Source organism: Malaclemys terrapin, chromosome 19, assembly GCF_027887155.1.
Source record: "Malaclemys terrapin pileata isolate rMalTer1 chromosome 19, rMalTer1.hap1, whole genome shotgun sequence".
Lineage (NCBI taxonomy): Eukaryota > Metazoa > Chordata > Testudines > Emydidae > Malaclemys > Malaclemys terrapin.
In genome coordinates this window covers 5,992,570-6,009,093 of record NC_071523.1, presented here as the reverse complement: position 1 = coordinate 6,009,093, position 16,524 = coordinate 5,992,570, and the positions used below count along the sequence as shown (strand labels likewise).

The 16,524-nt window shown below is 48.3% G+C and overlaps 1 protein-coding gene across 1 annotated transcript in view; it reads left to right on the top strand.

Moving 5' to 3' along the window:
• Positions 1-10,030: 10,030 nt before the first annotated feature.
• Positions 10,031-16,524, top strand: part of FBXO42 (F-box protein 42) — a 95,291-nt gene continuing 88,797 nt past the window's right edge. Inside the window, exon 1 of the mRNA XM_054009288.1 lies at positions 10,031-10,191. The gene's annotated coding sequence lies outside the window, so the exon portion shown is untranslated. The remainder of the gene's footprint in view (positions 10,192-16,524) is intronic.

Below are 16,524 nucleotides of genomic sequence, written 5' to 3'. Positions count from 1 at the left end.
GGCTGGGCAAAGAGATAGAACAAGGAACCAGTGGGGATGGAGACTTTGCGTGGGGTGGTGGGTGAAAAGAGGGCTGTAAGGGGAGGGAAATAGATTGGACAAAGAGCCAGGCAGGGGGGAACTGGGACAGGCTGGGCAAAGAGAGTGGAGACAGGGAACCGAAGGTGTGAGCAACTGGAAATGGCTGGGGAAGGAGACTGGGACTGGGAGCCGGGCATAGATGGGGGCTGGGTGTGAAGGAGATGAGGATGGGGAGTAAGACTAGGACTTTCCAGGCAAGAGGTCTGGGAATAGGATGAAAAGCCTGAGGAGTGGGGACTGGGACCAGGAACTAGGGGTGGGGAGGAGACAGGACAGGGACAGGTTGAAGAGGATGGGGCAGAAGGGGTCAAGCTTGTGGGGAATGGGCAGAAGAGTCTGTGCCCACTAGAGTGCACTCCTCTCTAGAGCCTAGAATGGAACCCAAGATTCTGGAGTCTCACCCTTTCTCTGCTGTCTGCAACTACCTGAGAGACTCACTGGCAAATTGTTCCATCTCCCGCTAGTGCCGGTCCCCATAGAAGATGACAACCTACTTCTGCTAATAGTTACGCCATTAGCTCAAATGGCAAAGGAGTGTGCAGTGACCCTGCCTGCTATAGCAAACAAGAAGAACAAAACTGGATGGAGCCGACAGAGACCATTGTAAAGTCTACATGAGCAGATTATCTCCAGACTCCGTTGGTGTTAACCTTAGCCAACAAATTGCTCTTATGTGAATCATGTCTCCAGCAGCTGCTGCTTTCTTGAGAGCACTGTCTGCAACATATTGCAAAGACCTTCTTTGTCTCACTCTCTAGTATAGGTGTTACCGGCGCTGGGAATGACAGAAACCTTTGGTTTACCAGTAGTCATACCACCCTGTCCTGGGGTTCCCGTCGCCTCTCACAATGGAGGTAGGTTTGGGCTCGGACAATACTTGGATAAGAGGCATCCAAGAAGCACGTTGGTGCTGCAAGATGGGACTGACAATTTAATAGATGGCGGGCGCCGGTCCTGTGTGTTAATGGAGAACTAGTGCTCCAGGGTATTCCTAAGAGATACTGTGGTGCTATTGGATGAGATGTAACTCCACAGTCCTGGCTCCTTGTGGCTGTTGAATTTGCCATGGCATTTTATAAGAGCAGAGGTGGCCAAACTCCCATCTGCCTCCCTAAATTCCCTGATTTGCACTCTCAGGCCAAACTTTAGCAATGGTAAAGCACAATAGCTTCCAAAGTGCATGCACAGTGGCACTGACGGCTGTGCTGAGCTGTGGATAGAAGGGATATAAAAGCATATGAGGTCACTGTTAAGGTTTTGTGTCACAGGGAGCTGGCGGATGGGTTGCTTTTGGGTGTCTGTTGGTGATGGACGGGAAAGCCTGATGGAGCGCTGGAGTATGTTATTGATAGCATTGTACTCAATGTGAAAGTGGGCACAAGTCTTTCCTCTTCACTCACTTCCATTCTTTCAAGGTGTTGGGCCAATCCCTTGGGACTGCCCCTTGATGCGGTGGGTGGGCTTGTATGTTCCAATGACGCTCAGAACTATGCCAGCGGGAATTTGAATTCCTGGCAGGACACCCCATGCCAGAGAGGTCAAAGGACAGCGAGCAGATGAAAAGCAGCCCAGGTTGGATTTCAGCGGTGGGCTAACAATGTATCCTCACAAACCAGGGAAGTTATAGAAACATAACAAGGTCAGTACTTACATGGAGCCTGGTTCGTGGGCTAAGTGACATTTGATGGCACGGAAAGGATTCTGTTGCAGAAAGTTTTGAGTGGATGGAGTGTGTCCTGCTGCAACCTTGACTTCTCCTAATCCCAGCATTTGTTTGCTAGTTGTAACCCTTGGAGAGGCAAGGTGGGGGCTGTCACGTCTTTTATTGGACCAGCTTTAAAAGCTGTGACTTCCCCCCACCTTATCTCTCTAATATCCTGGGACTGACTCGGCTACAACTACACTGCATACAATAGGAATCCCTGTTAGTTATCTAATTCCTTTTAGTGTCCACACAAGGACCCTGCCCAAGTCTCTAAAGACCAGATTTTGAATGGTATTAGGCATATACGAAATCTGGGCTTATCCGCCTTGATCAACAGTTAATTAGCCATGTCAAAAAGATTGAACTGGCAGCTGCTCCTCACCTCAAACCCAAAAAATTATTAACTGAAGATTAAATCAACCCAATCAATCCTGTCTGTGATGGAGCTTACCCCCCCCCCCACATCACCTGCAAGGTAAGGGATACAACTCCAGTTAGTGAAGTGCTGCACCTGATTAACTAATGGCCTCCTAGCCAGAAGAGACAGATAGGCCTGAGGGCGCTCAGGTGAAGTGAGTTTGTTCCTCGTCTCTGAGGAAGGTCTGGGAGAGGTAGACTAAGCAAAGCTATAGGGCTAGGACTGGCCACTGGAAAAAAGGGGTGAGATCTAGGGGAGACTGCAGAAAGGGCAGGACTCTCCTATGGAGGGACGCTCATAGGGGGCAAAGCAGGCCCATGTGGGAGGGAGCCCTGAGATAAGGTTTGTAAGTGGATAAGAAACAGGGCAGAACAATTATTCAGTTTTGATTGGACTTGTTTCCGGTAGGGGCCTGAACTTGGGTGAAGGTCTGGGGCCGGAGGCTGGTGCCTGCAGGAGGTGCTGGAGCTGAAGATAGAGGCAACATCCTGCCCTGACCTATGGGGGAGGATAACCCAGGGTGCTGGAGTACCACCACACCCCTCTTGCCACAAATTGCTAGCTTCTATCCCCTCCCCAAAAGACTGGATAAAGAAGGGCCTTGCAACCTTCCCTGAAGGTTAACATAGTCTAGCTACTTTTTGCCAAGGGAGGGCTGGCTCCAGGCACCAGCCTTCCAAGCAGGTGCTTGGGGCAGCAATCTGCAAGGGGCAGCAGTCCGTGTGTTTTTGCCCCCAAGCAGCGCGCCAAATTGCCACCGCAGACTGCGGGGGCAGTCCGTGTGCCGTTAGGGCTGCATGTTCAGCTGCCTGCAGCGGCAATTCGGCGCGCTGCTTGGGGCGGCAAAAACAGTAGAGCCGGCCCTGGCCAAGGGTGAAGGCTTCTCTTGGAAAATGCCCTGCTGTCTTATAGCGAGGAGGCTGCACCTTTGCTGATCCCAACTACAGCAGTACATGGGGAGAGATTTCACCCCCTTTAAACTGAAAGAGCCAGGTCTCAGGCCAGATGGTGTGCAGAGGGCAATATGTTTCCTATCCTCAGAGATAAATAGCCAGTCAGTACAGCCCTCTTCAAACATCAGGTGATAACTAAGCACATGGCCCTCTCTCTACAGGAGCATCATTGAAGCAAATTGAGAGACTCCCAAAGCTCTCATTGACTTCCCGATCAGGTTCTTTACTGCTTATCTGCCTTGCAGGGGTGTTGTGAAGCTTAATTACATTTGTACAATACTTTGAGGCCTTTGCTTGGAAGGTGTGATTTGACTGGAGTTTGGAGGATCCGCTCTCCTTTGAGTTTGAACAACAGCCAAAATTCTGGAGCAAAAATAGGGGGCGGGGGGAGAAAGAGGCTTATATCACTTGTTGAGACACCACTTTTTAAGCCACAAAGACCTGATTTCTGCCCCTGCTATAGGATAGGCATAATTCTCATTGATTTCAGTGGCAGCTACTGCTGTTGTTCGCTGGGAGAATATAGATTACATTACCCCAGTGCCACACAGTTATCCAGTATCTTGAAAATGGTGGTGTAACTCCCTGGCGAGTATGGGTTACAGGGATTATATGGTGAAGTTGCCTATGATGACCCAGGAGGTCCATTTCAGCCTGATGATCTTGGTCCTCCTCTGTGTTGATCCACACACACAATGTGAATTGTCACAATCCTCGGCTACAGAGCTTTAAATCCAGCTATCGTAGCCAGGGCTGGCTCCAGGTTTTTTGCTGCCCCAAGCAAAAAACAAAAAACCCCCGAAGTGCCTCCCCCAAAGAGCTGGAATGCCGCCCCTTGAAAAGGTTGCCCCAAGCACATGCTTGGAACGCTGGTGCCTAGAGCCGGCCCTGATCGTAGCTCGTGCTTTGAACTCTAGAGGTTGGTCTGCGGTTCAATCCCCCCGGGTCAGCCAAGAGGGCAGTCGTCACACTGTAACATTCTACAAACCATTAATCCTTCAGTTTCCTGGACAGATAACCTATAAAAGCCAGGGAATTTATATTTACTTTGCTTCCCTCTGACAATGCTTAGTGGTGGCCAGGTTTCAAATGAGCCCTTTGAACAGTGGTTTAAAATTAACTAATTCAAACAGTGGTAACAAACCCGAACTCTACAAGTGCTTGGACTCCGTCACTGGGTTAGGGTGTGGGGAGTGAAGGCGTTTAGGGCCTAGCCTCATCTTGTCAAGGGGCTGAATGTCTTCAGCTCCCAGTGAAGTCGAAGGGGAATTGGTCACTCAGCCCCTCCCAGCACTGGGCTCTCATGCTCTGAGAAGGCTGGTGTAGTGGTTCCGTAGAGAGTAGAGTTCATCTGCTGTAAGTGCAGGGGACAGGACCCAATTTGAAGGCCCTTCTGTGCCTCCTGCTGTTATTTCACGGGATTAACCTGAACTTCTGGTATGCAGATTAGACATAATGGGCTGAAAAAATCTCTAATGCAACTCCCCTTAAATCAGTCATGTTACACTAGGGATGAACTTGGCCCATTACCTTTCGCAGGAGCTCCCAAAAGTAAATGCCATGCACTTTTCCTAGCCTTATTTGTTACTGTGGACTGTAACTGCAAAGCAACTGATTAGCTTTATTTTCATTTTATTTATTTAGATTTACATCATAAAAAGACTCCTATGCAAGGACTCTAGGGCCCCCAACACTTAAATGTACAATATAATAATGCCCCCAGCAGCATTACAAAGCAAACATTCTTACCAGAACAATACCTCAACTTGGCCATCTACAAAAAGCTCCTTTTTACCTCCATCGTTCTGGGAACATCTCCCCGGCTCTCCCCAAAACCCGATGAAAGGCGACTGAATGCAATTACTGCAATGTACCAGCAGATGGCGACTGGCATCCTACAAACTCCATACAGAGGAGGAGATGGAGTAGTGGGATGGGTGCTCTGCAGGGGGAGCGAGGGGAACTATTGAGACTTGAAAAAAGAAGAACAGGAGTACAGACTAACACGGCTGTTACTCTGAAACCTGTCATTATTGAGACTTGGCAGAGGGGGCAACAAAACAACAATAACAATTCATGGAGGTTTCAGAGTAGCAGCCGTGTTAGTCTGTATCCGCAAAAAGAAGAACAGGAGTACTTGTGGCACCTTAGAGACTAACAAATTTATTAGAGCATAAGCTTTCGTGGACTACAGCCCACTTCTTCGGATGCATGCAATTAATGGAGATATCCCATCTCCTAGAACTGGAAGGGACCTTGAAAGGTCATCAAGTCCAGCCCCCTGCTTTCACTAGCAGGACCAAGTACTGATTTTGCCCCAGATCCCCAAGTGGCCCCCCTCAAGGATTGAACCCATAATGCTGGGTTTAGCAGGCCAATGCTCAAACCACTGAGCTATGCCTCCCCTCCAGCCTGATCCTGTGTGCTGTGGTAGATGATCCAGCCCCCCTGGGTCTCCCTTTTACCACTGCCCCTGCCCCACCACCTGCACACAGCTGACAGGGAATGACACCTGGGGTGGAAACACAGATCAGCCCCACTATATTTCGATTGCAGGGCACTAGCCCCCCAGTCCCATTCTGCCACTTCTGTGCCTTACTATTGCAGAGCCCAGGGCCACAGGGTTCCTCTGAGCAACCGCCCGTAAGGGCTATGTCAGTGGGTCAAGGACAGGATCAGGTGATCTGCTGCTGTACATGTTGTTCAGTCCTTCTGCCACACTAATGGCCGGAACAGTCTCAGTGGAGGGGCATCACTGTCATGTCGAGGGCTTGGGAGCAGAATTCTTTCCCCACTAGGGATCTCGTCGCTGCCCAGCTGTGATACTTGGCCTGGGTGTGGAGGAGTGGTTACATTTTCTGTAATATTTGTATGAATCCTCTGCATGCCTCAGTTCCCCACTGTGCTTTGCATTGCGACCCAGTGGATGTGAAAGGATGAACACCAGTGCTGGAATAGTGCAGGGGTGGCATGAGGTGTGTGTGTGTCCCCTATCGTAGCTGTCTGGGTGGAATGACTGGGTCACTTCCGAGCTGGTTGAGAACAACGCAGATCAATAGAGGATCCAGAGATAATGAGGACCCCCCGCCATGACTGAACAATCGACACAAGAAACCCTAGGACGCAGGACATGTGACCTCAGCTGGAGAACAGATGGGCAAAAGTGTCAGGCAGCTGGAGTAAGGGCTGTCCTTTGGAGGCACCCAGCAGTTCACACCTGGGACTAAGGCCAAAGAGCCAGATGGAGCTGATAGCAGCCTTCATTGCACTGGCTTGGCCAGGATGGACTATATTGAACCTTTGCCTCTCTGTGATAACCTAAGGACTGTCAGCGTCTGCAGCCAGGTCACAAATACATTCTTACCTTGTTTTGGAAAGGCTGCCACTGCCAATTCACATTGAGAGCATTGTGCCCTGAAGGGGCCCAGGACAAGCCTCAGCTGGATTCACTGCAGGGATCCAGAGGGAGAAACAGGGTTTGCTGGGGCCTGAAGGCCCAGTCTTGGTGGCCAGGGGCCTGCCCCTGCAGAAACATCGGTGTCCTTGAGATCCGGCACACTAAAGGGGTCATTCGCAAGGTACTGGTTACTGACTGGGGCATAGACCAGACCCTGTGAATTCACGACACTTGGCCTGGGTGCTGGGTTTTGGCCCTTGATAATTCTGTATAATAATTCTAATTTTAAAGAAAAAGAAATTCACACACCAAGAACTTTGTGAACAATAGGTTAAGGATGCTACATAACATTGCCCATGACAGAGACTACATATCACGAAAGATGCCATTAATAAAATCTAAGAGTTAAAGTAGAGAAATGAGAAACGCTCTATATACCCTTATGGGAAACATTGGCATTAGGAAAAAATGCATGAAGATGCACCTTCGACATTTCAAGAACAATCTTAACATTCTCCCTCCCGCCCATGCCATAGCAGATGTGGCAGTGACTGCTGTAATTTAGTGGCTTGAATGTTTCCATTCTCACCTATTTTCACTTCTCAGGATCCTGTCCAGTCTCTGGCCCTTTGGGCGGTGTGACGTTATTGACATAAACTGGGACCATATAGATCATTGTTGCAACCAAGGTCCTGTAGTGGCACCCAAATCTTGTATAAAGGGGGTCAAATGGGGTGTCTAAGACAAGGTTATGGTTTACTGGTTATGATTATGCTGTCTATATGTATGTATCAGTTTTGTAGTTGAAGTTATGAATATTGGCTCTATACTGTCTGTATGGCAAACTTATGCTATGCTTCTGGGTGACATCCCAGACAAGCTGAGATTAGCTCTGCCTAGCCTGCTTGATGGCCCATTAAGGACCATCAGCTATACAATGGACCCATTGAGAGAAGGCAGATACGCCTTGTACCTCAGCAAAGTATGCAGGGACTGGCCCATGTGACTCCAGACTCCATTTTGCTGTAATTTTCGACAGTAAGAACAAAGAGGTGTTCTTACACCTGGAAAAGACTACATAAGGCTGATGCCTGATCTCCATCTGGTCTTCAATCCTGCTTCTTACCTCTGGAGGGACTTTGCTACAAACTGAAGCTCTGAACAAAGGACTGAGGACCCATCCCAGCGGGGGATGTATTCCAGAGACTTGATTTGAACCTGCAGTTTATTCCATCGCTGCTGCAAGCCTGAACCAAGAACTGTGCCATTACTGTATGTAATTGATTCCATTTAACCAATTCTAATTCTCATCTCTATCTTTTCCCTTTTATGAATAAACCTTTAGATTTTAGATTCTAAAGGATTGGCAGTAGCGTGATTTGTGGGTAAGGTCTGACTTGTATATTGACCTGGGTCTGGGGCTTGGTCCTTTGGGATCAGGAGAACCTTTTTCTTTTACTGGGGTATTGGTTTTTATAACCATTTGTCCCCATAACGTGTGGCACTGGTGGTAATACTGGGAAACTGGAGCGTCTAAGGAGATTGCTTGTGAGACTTGCGGTTAGCCAGTGGGGTGAGACCGAAGTCTTAGTCTGGCTGGTTTGGTTTGCCTTAGAGGTGGAAAAACCCCGGCCTTGGGCTGTAACTGCCCTGTTTTAGCAATTTGTCCTGAGTTGGCACTCTCAGTTGGGTTCCGCCAGAACCGCATTGTCACAGGCGGCTTCCCAGGTGTGGTCTCTACCTGAAGCGGACTCCTTGTTAGCAACGGTCCCTGGGGTGTTTGTGGGTAGAGGTGGCTGGAGCAAAGCTCACACCTTTTTTTTGTGGAAAACCCTCTTTTACCTGCTCTGCACCTGGGAGGGTGGGAGAGGGGTGATCTGGGGGGAACGGGCCGGCATGCTTCTTGGGGACAGGGTCTCTATGCAGGATGCGGCTGAGCTGGTCAAGGGCCTGGCTAAACAATGCACCCAGGGTAGAGTGCAAAGGGCTGGGGGATAGGGTTACCATTTTTTAAAATAACAAAAAGAGGACACTCCAAGGGGCCGCGCCCTGCCCCAACCCCGTCCCCTGCCCTGTCCCCACCCAACTCCGCCCCTTTCCCAAAGTCCCCGCCCCAACTCCACCCCCTCCCCTGAATGCTCTGCCCCCCTGCTCCACCCCCTCCCCTGCTTCCCACGAATCAAATGTTCACGGGAAGCCTGAAACAGGGAGGCAGGCAGCAGATAAGCTGGCAGGGGGGGGAGGGGTGCGAGGAGGCGCGGCCAAGTCTGGCCCCCTGGCCGAGTGGCTCGGGCCCGGCTCGGGGCCTGGGGGGGGGCAGCCCCAGTTCCAGCTGAGTGTGCCAGCCTCGGCCCCGGCAGTTCCAGCTTGGCTCAGGCCCTGGGGCACCGGCTGAGCGGCTCTGGCCCCAGCGGCTCCAGCCCGGCTCGGGCCCTGGGGTGCCAGCTCCGGTTCCGGTGGAGCGCGCCGGCCCCGGCCCGCCCCGGCGGCTCCAGCTTGGCTCGGGACACGGGCACCGGCCGAGCGGCTCCGGCCCCGGTGGCTCCAGCTCGGCTCGGGACACGGGCACTGGCCCCAGCCAAGCGGCTCTGGTCCCGGGGCACCGGCCGAGCGGCTCCGGCCCCAGCGACTCCAGCTCGGATCGGGCCCTGGGGCACCTGCTGAGCGGCACCGGCCAGTGGCCAAGCACCGCTGGCCCCAGCGGCTCCGGCTCCGATGCGGATCCAAGCCCCACAACCCCTCCCTATTTTCCCGGACATGTCTGGCTTTTTGGAATTTCCCCCTGGACGGGGATTTGACGACCAAAGAGCCAGACATGTCCGGGAAAATCCGGACATATGGCAACCCTACGGTGGGGGACAGGGCCTGCAATGGCACGTTCCCGAGTCTGCGAATGACCTTCCAAACATGGCGCCCAACATTGGCACTCTCCCTCCATAACTGCCCTTTTCAACATGGCGCCCACCCCTTCCACGTCCCGCTTCGATTGCCCTTCCCAATATGGTGGCCGCATTCGTACTCTTCAGTGACCTTTCCAATATGGCGCCCTTCCTTGCCCTCATGCTCGACCAATATTTGCCTTTCTCAACGTGACAGCAACACCCTTTCCTGTGAGAAAACTGCCCTTCCAAATATGGCGCCTAGCCTGCCCTTCTTTCGTTGACCTTCCAATCATGGCGCCTGTCCTTTTTCATTTGTGTCCCTGCTGGGACTCCCTTTATGGCTACTCGTTTTCTCCCAATACGGTGCCAGGTTTGGTTAAACCTTCCTGCAGGCCTGTTTCCCAGCTGTGTAACCTCCCCAATATGGCCCCCAGACGGCTCCCCTTTGCGTGACCTTCTCAGTATGGCGCCTTTCCCGTCCCTCCTCTCACGTGACCTTCTGAACCCGATTTCCGCCGCTCCCATGTCACGTGACCTGGCCGGCGCGCGCCTGCGCGCTGCGCTCCCCCTCCCGGCTGGACTGGAGCGGTGGTGGCTGCGATGCTGCCGAGCGGAGTGAAGATGGCGGCGGCCGAGGGCGGCTCGGGCTCCCGGTGCCCGCTGCTCTGAGGGGGGTTGGGCAGCGCGGCTGCGGAGCAGGGGGACGGGCCCCGCCTTTCCCCGGGCCCTGCAGGGAGCGAGGCGGCGGCGGGGAGGTGAGTCCCGCCGGGGGGCGGAGCGCAGCGCCGGCCCGGGACGTGGGGGAGGGGGCCCGGCCGGGGGGCGACTGGCGGGGCCCGAGAGCCAGTGCGGGAGGGAGGTGCCCCCGGGGCTGCGGATGGGAGGGGGTAGGGTCCCCACGACGGTGAACCCCCCAACTGTGTGGTGGGGGAGGGGATAGACTCTCTAGAGCGGGGGACCCCCCATGTGTGCAAGGGGGGCTGGGAAGCCGCCCCTGGGGCCCCGAACAGGGAGGTAATTCCTAAACTTGGGGTGGGGGAAGGGAAGGAAGAGAAGCTCTGCTTGGGGGAGGCTGGGGTGGGAAGAACCCCTAAGCTCCCGGCCCCCAAACCAGGCTCTGACTTAGGGGAGTGGAAACCTGGAGCAGACGTGTCCTCTCCGCGCCTGGGGGCTGGGGAGGGGTCTGAGGCGTTATGTGCCTCCTACTGCCCCCCGTCGGGGGGGGATGGGGGGTCTTGCAGCCTCTCAGCAGGGCTCAGAGAGAGGAGGTGATTGTGGAAGCACCTGCAATCTTCTCTGGTGTTTCCCAAAGAGGGACTAGCTCTGGGGTGTGCTCAGGAAAGACCTGTTCTGCTCTGGTGTGAAGGTGCCTGCTTTTAGGGAGGGAGGTCTGGAAGGGGGGATTAAACAGCAAATCCGGGGACAAGCGTTGGAGACATTGCTCATCCCATTTGTTAGAGAGGAGTTTGAGTTCTCTGTGTCTAACAAAAGCTGTTTATTTTTGCTGTCTTTGATACAATGCTGATGAGGGAGTTAGTTACACTCCAGATTACACACCGCAGCTCCTGCCAAAACCTGGTCAGTCAAGAGTAGTCTACATATAAGGCATGATTCTTTAAGTTTCTATTTTGATTGCTATGCTGAAGGGGAGGATGGTTCTGCTCCATCATAGCATAGTGCTTGTGTGAGGAACAATTGCGCTAAGATTCCCATTTGCTTTCTTTTTATTACTCACTAAATACTAACTTCTGAGAGGATGTCGCAACTTCACCATTTTAGGAATAAGGAAAAAGCTTGTTCCTCTTCTCAGTATATTCATTGTCTGGGATATCGTTAGCGAGAGCACATTCTGAGAACAGGGATTTCTTCCAATACATTCTGTTTTTGTGAAGGGCATTAAACCTGATTGTACTAATGTCTTGGGACAGCCAAAGCTGTCATAAAATTGGGATTTCCTTAAAAAACACAAACTTCAGCAGTGCAGCACTAAGCATGAATTTCAGGTAACACAGATCCAGACAATCAGGATTGAGAAAACTTGTGTTCACTTGTAATCTTTTTCATAACAAGGCTGGTGTTATAATGAAGCCGCCAGTAGAAATGGCATTTTATATGTATAAAAATAAAGATGAGTCCAAAGAAAATATTTCGGATCCCTGGAGAACTTGGTGTGAATTCAGAATCTAAACTAGCCTCTGCATTTTGTGCCTTGGGTCTCTGTGGTAATATATATGTTGGATTTAGGAAGTTTACATTGTGTTAATGCTAGTGGTGAACTGACACCCAAGTTGGGGGGGGGGGGAGAGGGGGGTGTAACACAACTCCCATCTTTTCATGTACTTTGTATTTATACCTGCCTACTGTATTTTCCACTCCATGCATCTAATGAAGTGGGTTTTAGCCCACGAAAGCTTATGCCCAAATAAATTCCTTGTCTCTAAGGTGCCCCAAGGACTTTTCATTGTTTTTGCTGATACAGACTAACCCGGCAACCCCTCTGAAACCTATAACATAAACAGCAAGAGATGGTAGCATGGGTATTACTTTACATTATCCACCTTCTCTGGCTTTCTTCTGGGAGTCTGGTTCGCTGGTGATATTAGTGAAGAAGGGCTTTTTGTTAGAACGATGAACTGAATAGTATTACTTCAGTGGAATTGTCTCAAAATGCATAGCTCTTACGAGGGTTACATTGTATTGCTGTAAGCAAGATGGAACCAAGCCTCTTTGCCTGATGTATTTTGCACAGTGGAATTTAAGTTTGAAAACCTAACATATTCCATCTCTGAGAGTAGATGTCTTTTTTTCATGGCCTCCGAGGCTGAGAGTGGAACCTTGGCACCTTGCATTCCTGATTTTGTGATCCGATCTGTGCTGTTGGGGGTGTTGGGAAAAGAATGAAAGGCATAGGAAGCCTGACTGTATTGAAATGTGTGTGTCTGTAGTATATGGTATCCGTTGTAACTATTTCCTGCTTATAAACTAGACCAATTGTGGGACTTCTGTTGCGAGGCTTGCTTAATGCCTGTTGATGGGCATATCACTTGCATTAAAATGGTTTCAGTTATAGTGAGAATTGTTTACACTGCAGGCCAATAAATGGTGGAACCTTGCAAAAGAAACACTGTTTATTTGGCTAGAGAAAAAACAGATTTGATCTGGGCATGGTCCTTTCTAAAGGAGTGGTTGATTGCACTTGAGATACCAGTACTAACCTAAATTCTAAACTGAAGAGTAGCAGTATTCAGCCTTTAAGAGCCACCTTGCCATCTAATGGCACCACAGAGCTGGAAAGAATCAGTATACGATGCCCCAGTATTGTGTGCATTATGAAGTCACATCTATATGATGACATTGCATTGTCATGACAAACTGATGCAACATCACAATACAATGATTATAATCAGGGCATGAGAAATTTATGTGATGTGCTAATCAGAAGACTAACCTGTTAGCTAGATGCCATGGTTCAGGGACAGTATTTTGATGAGAAGCGATATCCTAACCCAGCTTCTGGGGAGGGAAGGATGCTGGGATTCTTACTAGGGTTTTGTCCCTGCACCTTACTTGGGGAAGGGTAGGGACCTCTTTCTTAAGAAGAGATTACATTGTTGCATATAGTAGTGATAGTTTTCAGTGCTGTGTGCACCATTTCTCTTTCATACGCTCGAACGGCAGCAGGTATAATAGTAAAACAAACTGAGCTTTCTATCATCCGTCTTTACTGTCTCTCGATAAATAAACTCTCTTGCTAGCACTCAAATGGTCAACTTCAATAATGGATTTTTCCATTCTCAAAATTCAAGAAAGTTGTAAAAGAACCTTTTTAAAGAATGAGGCTCATGTGCAAAGTGGACACACACATTGTAGCTGTGGTTAAAATACAATATCTCAGATCATTCATTGGTAGTAAGTATCAGGGGGTAGCCGTGTTAGTCTGTATCTACAAAAACAACAAGGAGTCTGGTGGCACCTTAAAGACTTACTTGGGCATAAGCTTTCGTGGGTAAAAACCTCACTTCTTTGGATGCATTGGTAGTAAGGAGCCTGGATTAAATTTTACTTGGAGGATTTTTGGTAATTGGTATTAGAGGATACTACTTCCACTATTTTTGTTTGAAGTGGGGCATTTGTTTCTGTTTTTTTGCTGGTGAGGTGCATTTGGCAGTCCTTTCGTTAGAATATTAAAACAGTCTGGCTCTGTATTTAGTTTTAGAGTTTCTTTCCATATGTTTAATGGAAAGAGTGACACGAACTGTAGTTGGCAGCGGACAAGGTACGCATTTCATGTGGAGAGAGGAGGCTTATTATCAGCTCATTCCCAGACTATGAATGTTTTTTTTTTAAATGTGTGTGTTCAAAACTTCAATAAATTTAAATTGTACTTTAGTCAGCTGAGATAATTGCCAATTTTTGCTGCTTCCACAGCTTGTGACCTAGGGTTGCTTACCAAGGTTACCAGTCTATATAAACACACCTTTGTGGCAGTGTGAAGTTTTCCCCCCTGTATTTGGTTATTAGAGAAATTTGTCAGAAGATATTGATTCATGTCTCTAGCAAATTTATAAAAAGAACAGGAGTACTTTTTGCGGATACAGACTAACAGGGCTGCTACTCTGAAACGTAACAAATTTATGACATTAATAAACACTGATGAATTTCATAGTCCCATTGGCTTTTAAAAGACAACATCTTTCTGATATTGGACATGGGCTTAAGAAAACGAAGTTTGGCATATTGTCTCAAATAGCTGAATTTAAATTTCCTTTCCAAAATACTTACGTATAGCCCAGTGAGACATCTGTATTGTTGTTAAAGTGGCAATACTGGGCTTGGTATTGTGCAAGATGCAGAAAATATTGTCGCTGCCCATAGGAGTTTACAATCTAAAGTGCTATGAATGTCCTAGAGCTTCAGTTCATTCCCATTAGATTGTTTTGTGGTATGTCCTCTTCCCTAGTTTGCTAGAAACCATTGATATATGTGTGCTCCTCTAGCAGGGAGATGGACACCACCCAAATGCCTGTAAATACAAATTTGAATTTACCTCCCATCTAATGTGAATTGAAGTATGATTTATACTTCAACAGTCTGTATTGCTTCACATGACTTGGATGCATTTTAAAATGTTTGTCTGGTTTATTTTGTCCTGTGAAGTTCCTGAGTTCCATAGTGGACTGGGCATTCATTGGTTTTAGGTGGGTTCTTAATGTTACCTGAATTAATTTTTGCTTGCTTGTGCTATGTCTGTAACTGTACCCCCTCTGGCCGTGATCTTGTCAGATCTAGTAAGATCAGTAGTGTTAATCTGGTCATTACTTTGACGAGGGGCTTCTAAGGACAGCCCAGAGTTCTGCAGGAAATGGTGTTGGACTCAGAGAAGAAGGTGTTACCTAGTGAGTCAGGACTGAACCAGTGCCATAGCATGATGTGTGGAGGTACTGTGCTGATTGTGTACTGGAAGAGATGTAAAAGCAAGGTCTTGCTGTGAAAGACAGTCATTTTTCACAGTGGTAAGGATATACATCTTGATGTCTTGGCAAAATTCGAATTTGGTAGGTGTACATTCTGCCTAATTAAAATACCCTCTGTGGATTGAAAAAATATTAATTTTGCTGGCACAGAAGGGATATACTGTCTTAGAGGTGGATGCATTTCATTACATATGTTCACCCACCTACTAGGATTCAAAGTGATTTGGGATCCTTCAGGATAAAAGCCACTGCATAAGCATAAAGTTTCTCTATGAAAGGTAGGGACTCTTTATTCAATATGTCTGAACGTGAAAAAGCAGCAAATCCATCTTTCTGTGTACTGATCCGAAAAACATGTACTGGATTCAGGTGCCAAATTTTGTAAGTACTTAAACTGTGATATTTTGTTTGCCGGGGGACCTGGTACTGTTTATTTCTAAACTTTTATCACACTGGCATTCAAACTAGGCACCATGAAAGAGGTGTTTTATAATGTGTCCAAAGTCCTCAAACTGCTCCTGGTTTAAATCATAACAAATTCTTACACCCTTCTAGTGTACAGGGGGAACTATGGTAATACAGGTGTTTCATTTGTTTTTATAAATTTTTGTGAATACCCTTGTACTGAAATTTTCAATTCTTTTCTCTGTGAACTCCCAGTCACAAAGAAAGGGGCTGTTTGCATTTGGAAGATGAACCTTCTTTGAGAGGTTTAATTCTTTAGAAATTTTTCGGAAGGCCATTGGTTTACTCCTCTGACTGATGTTTTGTGTGATCTGACTCCAATTCTAACGAGGCTTTTGCTTGTGTGAATTATGGTGGTAAGATTATTGGTTTAGACACAAGTGAATGGAAAATCACCAGTCTTTAAGTGTCTCTTGGTTGCTTTGTCAGTTAAATTTCTTTTTTTAGAAAAGGAAGGTGTCTGTTACATTTGAGTAAATGCATTTACAGACAAGTGGCAGTGGCTTTTTTACCCTTTTTGCATGTTCCAGTCTATGGAATCAAGTATATGAGCTAAAATTATGAAGATTAAAGGTAGCAGTTCAAGGGATAAGTGGGAAGTTAACTTTTCTGTCTTGGTGTATTTGTATTGTACCCCTTCCCCACTCTTAGACCCCCCCCCCCCCCGATCTGCTTCACTCTGGGGTAGCTCAATGATTGTAGTAACGAACCATTATGAATTTGTAACTGTAGAAGCCCACTTGAGTGTGATGATTCTGGGCCAAGAATTAGCCTGTTCCAGGAGTACCAGAAAGTGTAACTCAGGGACCTATAACCTGTGTAGCAGGTGTGCGGGCTGTCTCCTGTCACTGATGCCTGTTTCAGAGAACATCTTCGACTCTTGGAGTACAAACTTTTTAGATCATGTGCTGTTGTGTGCTATTAGATGTCGTCCTGTTTCGTCCCAGTAGTTGATGAAATGATCCTACATATATAGGTCATTGTGATTGTAGCCACCTGATCACCCTGCCTTTCTAACAATGGGGAGCTAGGAGTCGGGAGATCTAGTTTCTAGTTCTCCGTGCACCCTGGTTTGCTTCAGTTGAGCACTCTGTAAAATGGGGATCCTTTGTGAACTCTTGAAAGATCTTTGGATGAAAAGTGCTAAAT